Source organism: Macaca nemestrina, chromosome X (assembly GCF_043159975.1).
Source record: "Macaca nemestrina isolate mMacNem1 chromosome X, mMacNem.hap1, whole genome shotgun sequence".
Taxonomy (NCBI): domain Eukaryota; kingdom Metazoa; phylum Chordata; class Mammalia; order Primates; family Cercopithecidae; genus Macaca; species Macaca nemestrina.
The window spans coordinates 4,959,411-4,966,971 of record NC_092145.1 but is presented as its reverse complement, the minus strand read 5'-3'; the positions used below and the strand labels follow the sequence as shown (position 1 = coordinate 4,966,971).

The 7,561-nt window shown below is 44.7% G+C and overlaps 1 long non-coding RNA gene across 1 annotated transcript; it reads left to right on the top strand.

Moving 5' to 3' along the window:
- The first annotated feature begins 1,785 nt into the window (after nt 1-1,785).
- On the top strand, nt 1,786-5,439 carry LOC139360848 (uncharacterized). Its single transcript, XR_011618388.1, has 3 exons — nt 1,786-1,867; nt 4,274-4,445; nt 5,291-5,439. It is a non-coding gene; the product is annotated as an uncharacterized lncRNA (long non-coding RNA).
- Nucleotides 5,440-7,561: the final 2,122 nt, after the last annotated feature.

The following is a 7,561-nucleotide window of genomic DNA, read 5'->3' as shown; positions in this document are numbered from 1 at the left end:
TTAGCCAGGTGTGGTGGCACGTGCCTGTAATCCCAGCTACTCAGGAGGCTGAGACAGGGGAATCGCTTGAACCCGGGAGGCAGAGGTTGCAGTGAGCCAAGATCGCACCACTGCACTCCAGCCTGGGTGACAGAGTGAGACTCCGTCTCAAAAACAAAAAAAACAAAAAACAAAAACAAAAAAACCCTAACCCTCAATGTGATGGTATTAGGAGGTGGGGCCTTTGAGAGGTAATTAGTTCATGAAGGCGGGGCTCCCATAATAGGACTGGTGCCCTTATAAGGATAAAAAACACTAGCGTTCTCTCTCTCTTGCTGATATGTGAGGATACAGCAAGAAGGTGGCCGTCTGCAAGCCAGAAAGAGACCTCTCACCAGAAACTGAATCTGCCAGCAACCTGATCTTGGACTTCCCAGCCTGCAGAACTGTGTGAGATTGCTGTTGTTTAAGCAACCCAATCTATGATACCTTATTATAGCAGCCTCAGCTGACTAAGATAGGTGCTATTTTAATATCTATTTTACAGCTGGGGAAACTGAGGCATAGTTAAGTAGCTTGCTCAAGGTCACTCAGCCGGTGAGTGGCAGCACCAGGATGTGAACCCAGGAAGCCTGGCTTCCATACCCTTGTTCTTAACTGCCTCTCAGGTAGACAGATGTGTGCTCCAGGGCTTACAGTTAGAAAAGGGAGATGGGTTCCTCATTCACTCTGCTTCAGAAAAAGGGTTCAAGCAGTCCCCAACTCCCAACAGCTGTGTTGTCCTGGTGAGTCCTGGCAGAATGTGTCTAAGGAGCTATTCGCCAGGTCTCTACCATATCTATAAATAGGCAAAGCTCCCCAGATCCTTTTTACAATGGCCAGGTCAGTGGGAAGGGGGTCTTCTGCCTTCATCCAGAGGATCTTTGCAGGGTGGGTTTTTGCATCCTCCACCCTGCCTTAGCCTTGAAATCAAGGCTGGTAGACCAAGCCAACCCAACAGGGCTGCTTATTGTTCTGGGCTCCATTCAAGAGGACTAGTAGAGGGCCAGGATGAGAATCCCTGACCTTTAGCGTTCCTGATGCCAGGGCAGGACCTCTGCCTCTATGTATTACGGGACCTTGCATTAATGGACCCAAGGCATAGGGAAGGGGGTTCCTGAAGCCAATATTGGGACCTGGTATTGCTTATTGCTAATGAGAGACTACAGGCACACAGTCATTCATTCAGTGTCTAGAAGGTGTCATCCAGTCATAGATGTAGAGAGCATGGACTCTGGAGCCAGCCAGGTTGTTTAAACTTGGGCAAGTCACCTCGCCTCTCTGGTCCTCGGTGTCCTGATCTACAAAATGGGCAAAATAATAGCACTTACATCTTAAGGTTTTTGTGTAAAGGAAACACATTGATACACACGGAAAGTGCACAGAACGTGCCTGGCACATAGTAAGCTCTCAACAAGTGATAGCCTTTCGTATTGTTTTGTTTTAGCTGTTATTATGTTGGCTAAGTAGGTAGGAAGAGAAGGAGATACAATAAGAGACATCTGGTTTATTACTATGGTTTCAGGACTTTTGCTCTCCAAAACTCATGTTGAAATACAATCCCCGGTGTGGCAGTATTGTGAAGTGTGGCCTTTAAGAGATGATTGTGTCATGAAGGTTCTGCCCTCATGAGTGGACTAATCCATTCATGGTTTAATGGATTAATGGGTTATCACAGGAGTGGAACTGGTGGCTTTATAAGAAAAGGAAGAGAGACCTGAGTAAGAATGCTCAGCCCCCTTGACATGTGATGTCCTTTGTTACCTCAGTACTCTGCAGAATTCCCACCAGCAAGAATGCCCTCACCAGATGCAGCCCCTCAACCTTGGACATTTCAGCCTCCACAACTGTAAGAAATAAATTCCTTTTCTTTATAAATTACCCAGTTTGGGGTATTCTGTTATAAACAACAGAAAACAGGCTAAGATAGTAAGAGATGCTTCCTGAATCACAACAGAAAGTTCTGGACATCTTTTATCCCTATACCCTCTGAGGAGCTTATTCTGTTCTTGACAGACAGAGGTGATAATCCTACTATTTTCTGGTCAGCTCACAGCGTCTGGATGCATGTCCTGTTCTGGGTACCAGTAGCCTCTCTGAGAGACATTGACAGGCTGGATTTGCTTCAGGAACCAGTGATCAAGATGTTAAAGGGAAGTTAGAATGTTATTTTCTTTTCTTTCTTTTTTTTTTTTTTTTTTGAGATAGAGTCTCACTCTGTCACCCAGGCTGGAGTGCGGTGGTGTGATCTCGGCTCACTGCAACCTCCGCCTCCCAGGTTCAAGCGATTCTACTGCCTCAGCCTCCCGAATAGCTGGGACTACAGGCGTGCACCACCACGCCCAGTTAATTTTTGTGTTTTTAGTAGGGATGTGGTTTCACCATGTTGGCCAGGCTGGTCTTGAACTCCTGACCTCTAGTGATCTGCCTGCCTCGGCCTCCCAAAGTGCTAGGATTACAGGTGTGAGCCACTGCACCTGACCTATGGAAGTTGGAATCTTCATACAATGAATAATCTTGGTGAGTGTTTGGACTGGAGAAAAAGATGACTTTAAGGGGTAAAAAGGAAAGGGGTGATGAGGGAGACTCCTGGAGGGAGCTCCTGGGGTATTTGATCTGTATTTTGTGGCCTCAACTTATGAAAATAAGGATAAAGGGGGAAAGCTATGGGGTGATGGACTCTGGAACTTTCTTGTTTTAAGAGAGACAGAGTCTCACCCTGTCACCCAGGCTGGAGTGTAGTGGTATGATCATAGCTCACTGTAGACACAAACTTTTGGATTCAAGCAATCCTCCTGCCTTAGCCCCCCAAGTAACTAGAATGATAGATACATGCCACCCCACCCAGCTAATTTTTTTAATTTTTGTTTTTGTAGAGATGAGTTTTACTATGTTGCCCAGGCTGGTCTCTAACTGCTGGCCTCAAGTGATCCTCCCCGCCTTGGCCTTCCAAAGTGCTGGGATTACAGGCATGAGCCACCACGCCTTCCTGGCTGGATTCAGGAACTTCCTAAGGGGCAGAACAACCTCAAGATGGAGGAGCTGCCTCTGTAGGAAGGGAGTTCCCATTCTTCAAGATATCCAGCCTAGTCTCCCTTTGAGGTCCTTTTCAACCTAGAGGCCCCATGACTCACCTCCCATATGAGGTTTGAGCCAACATAATATGGAAAGTCTGGGTTCCAAAACTGCTAAGGAATAGCAAAAAGAGGGTTTGGCAGGTCCTTTGTTTAGCCCAAATTTGAGACATACCTTTGAGGGTCTGCCACGTCCCACCTATGGCTGAACGGAACCATACACAGATTTTTCTGCCCACCTTTCCACACTCACCCTGTGATCCAGAGCTCAGAGAGTGAGACTGAGACAGCTTATGCCAGGAGCTTTAGTTGTCAAGAAAAGGAGTCATCATGTCTTTAGAAACAGGATGAATGGGGAAAGCATACATACTGAAACAATTTCTAAGATTCTATATAGATCAAGGCCAGGGTCTAGCTGCTGAATTGAGGCCTAGCCTATCCTTTCCAGACAACACAATTCTAAAGTGCATTTCTCAACACACCCCTTCATCTCTTGAAAATGAAATGCTGTTGGCCGCGGTGACTCACGCCTGTAATCCCAGCACTTTGGGAGGCTGAGGTGGGTGGATCATGAGGTCAGGAGTTCGAGACCAGCCTGACCAACATGGGCAAACCCCGTCCCTACTAAAAATACAAAACAAAATTAGCAGGGCGTGGTGGCGGGCGCCTGTAATCCCAGCTACTCGCGAGACTGAGGCAAGAGAATCACTTGAACCCAGGAGGTGGAGGTTGCAGTGAGCCGAGATAGTGCCACTGTACTCAAGCTTGGGCAACAGAGCAAGACTCTGTCTCAAAAAAAAAAAGAAAAAAAAAGAAAAAGAAAAAGAAAATGAAATGTAATCCATGTCCTTGCAGGTTCTTCATCAGATCTGCATTGAGAGCTACGCGAGAGGCTTTCTAAGCACAGCACAATAGAGCAGGGGCCTCCCTCAGTGTCATCTGCTTCAGCCCCCGTGTTTACAGAGGAAGGGACTGAGGCCCAGAAATGGGGAACAACTTGTCCGAGGTCACACAGGAAGGCAGTGGCAACATAAACCAGGCCTCCTGCCTTCACATGGACTCAGTGCCATCACAGAGTTGCAGGCAGTGTGGCTTACTCTGCTGTGGCTTTTCAGTGGCCCCCTGGGGGCCACACCTGCCACCCTGTTCTCCCTGCTAAAAGGTCTTTTCCTTTGTACCAGGTACTTCTGCCAAGTCCAAATCAAGCAGAATGGGTTCCAACAAGCAGCAGGGTTTTCACTTGTAAGCAAACCACAGAAGGGATCAGCCACCAACCCAACAGATGAACAACTTGACTTGCTTTCCAATGGAGCCCAGCATTTGAAGCTGTGATAATTGTCAGTTTAAATGTTAGTAAGTGAATGCTTGTAATTTACAAGTGAAGCTGCTTCTCTTATCAAGGGTCCCATTTCCTGTGGGCTGTTTGGAAGTATAAACTGTTATCAGAGGATTTGTGCTTATTTGAGGTTTGGCTTGCCCATCTGGTCAGAGAGAGAAAGTCTGGAGAGTATGCTGAGTCTAATTCTGCTGTACCCCATGACGAGCCTATCCTGTTCAACATTCCACTTGTGGTCCATGAATCAAGCGCTATTCATGGGCACAGAACAGAACGAACCAACCTAAACCATTTCGCTTGCTTGACATTCTCTAAATCCCACTCCCCGCTTTAAACGCACAAGCTTGGGGCCTGTTTCAAAGGGCAAATATTGTGAAAATGAAGAAATTGTTACAGATTATACTTGGAAAGAGTTCAAATGTTGTTGAAATACCGTGATCTGTAGGTGGCATGTCTTCAAAGAGATTCACTTGAATAGATCAGGCTGAGGAACAGTCAATAGCAAAATAGTTATTTGTGTATCAAGTATGGACAAATTCTCACATACCAGGAGGCTGAGAGACAGCACTTTCACAAGCTGATTTTAGATTTTGGCCCAACAGTTCTAAAGGCAAAGGCTTTCTAGACTAAAGGGATTATTAGAAAGATAATAGACAAAGTCAACTCCAGATGTACCAGTTGACCACCCATCTGCCAACTGAAATCCTACTCTTGGGGTGATTTCACAACTCAGGAGGGGTGCTCAAACTCAAACTTGTCAATTTTGTGACTCAATAACAGACCCACTTTCGGGTGGGAGAAAAATGGAAGTATGAACTAAAAAGGAGATTCTTTCAATTGCTTTTGCCCTTCTGTTTTCTAGGCTATGTCCTCCAACAGCTCAGAGACTCAGAGTTGATGCGCTGGATTCTACTGCAAGTTGTGTCTTGATAAACATAGTTACCATGTGAGCCAGCAAATTCCATTTCTAGATATATACCCAAGAGAAATAAAAACTCGTGTTCACAGGAATACTTGTACACAAATGATCATAGCAGCATCATTCATAATAGCCAAAGTGGGAGCAACCCAAATGTCCATCAAGCAATGGATGGATAAACAAAATGTGGTCCAGTCATACAATGGAATATTATTCAGCCATTAAAAGAAATGAAATAATGATCTATGCTATAACATGGATGAACCTTGAAAACATTAGGCTAAATTGAAAATGCCAGACACAGAAGGTATGACACATAATCAGACACATGTTGTATGATTCTATTTATATGAAATGTGCAGAATGGGCAAATCCACAGAGACAGAAAGCAGATGAATGGTTGCTGGGGCTGGGGGAGAGGGATGAAGAATGACTCCTTAATGGGTGCAGGGTTTCTTGTAGGGTGAAGAAAATATTCTACAATTGATTTTATAATGGTGATTGCCCAACTCTGTTAATGTACTAAAAACCATGGGTAGTACATTTTAAAATGGTTAAGTGGTAAATGTCTTTTTTAAACATATTATTGTCACTATATATATCATAAAAGTTATTATTTTGACCATTTTTAATATACTATTCATTGACATTAAATACATTAATAATATTGTGCAACCGTCACCACCATCCATCTCTAGAATTTTTTCATCATCCTATACTGCAACTCCCTACCCATTAAATACTCACTATTACTCCCTTCCCCCAGCCCCTGGAGAATTTTTTTTTTTTTTTGAGATGGCATCTCACTCTGTCACCCAGGTTGGAGTGTAGCAGTGCTATCTCAGCTCACTGCAACCTCTACCTCCGGGGATCAAGTGATTCTCCTGCCTCAGCCTCCTGAGTAGCTGGTATTACGGGTGTGCGCCATCACACCCAGCTAATTTTTGTATTTTTAGTAGAGATGGGGTTTTGTCATGTTGGTCATGTTGGTCTCGAACTCCTGACCTCAGGCGAGCTGCCCGCCTTGGCCTCCCAAAGTGCTGGGATTACAGGTGTGAATCACTGCCCCCAGACCCCACTGGAGATTTCTAATCTATTTGCTCTCTGAATGATTTTGACTATTCTAGGTACTTTATATAAGTGGAATCAAACAATATTTGTCCTATTGTGTCTGGTTTATTTCGCTTAGCATAATGTTTTCAAAGTTCATTTGTAGGCCAAGTGTGGTGGCTCATGCCTGTAATCCCAGAACTTCAGGAGGTTGAGGGGAGTGGATCGCTTGAGCTCAGGAGTTTGATACCAGACTGGGCAATATGGCGAAACCTCATCTCTACAAAAACAAACGAATAGACAAAAAATTACCTGGGAATGATGGCACGCACCTATGGTCCTACCTACTTGGGAGGTTGAGATGGGAGGATTGTTTGAACCTGGGACATCAAGGCTACAGTGAGCAGAGATGGCACCACTGTACTCCAGCATGGGTGACAGAGCAAGACCCTGTCTTTTTTTTTTTTTTTTTTTTTTTTTTTGAGAGGGACTCTCGCTCTGTCACCAGGCTGGAGTGCAGTGGCGTGATCTCGGCTCACTGCAACCTCCATTTCCTGGGTTCAAGCGATTCTCCTGCCTCAGCCTCCCGAGTAGCTGGGACTACATGTGCACACCATCACGCCCAGCTAATTTTTATATTTTTAGTAGAGACAGGGTTTCACCGTGTTGGCCAGAATGCTCTCGATCTCTTGACCTCGTGATCTGCCCACCTCGGCCTCTCAAAGTGCCGGGATTACAGGCGTGAGCCACCACAGCTGACCCCAAGACCCTGTCTTAAAAACAAAATAAAATAAAAACAAAAACAAAAAACAAAGTTCATTCATGTTGTAGAATGGATTAAAATGTTAAATTTTGTATTAGATGAGTTTTATCTCAATTTTAAAATGATTGACTGGGCACAATGTCTCACGCCTGTAATCACAGCACTTTGAGAGGCTGAGGTGGGCAGATTGCTTAAGCTCAGGAGTTCAAGGCCAGCCTGGGCAACATAGTGAGACCTCATCTCTACAACAAAAAAAAAAATACAAAAATTAGCTAGGTGTGGTGGTGCCACAGCACTCCAGCCTGGGTGACAGAGTGAGAACCTGTCTCAAAAAAAAAAAAAAAAAAAATATATATATATATATATACACACACACACACACACACTCACATATATATACA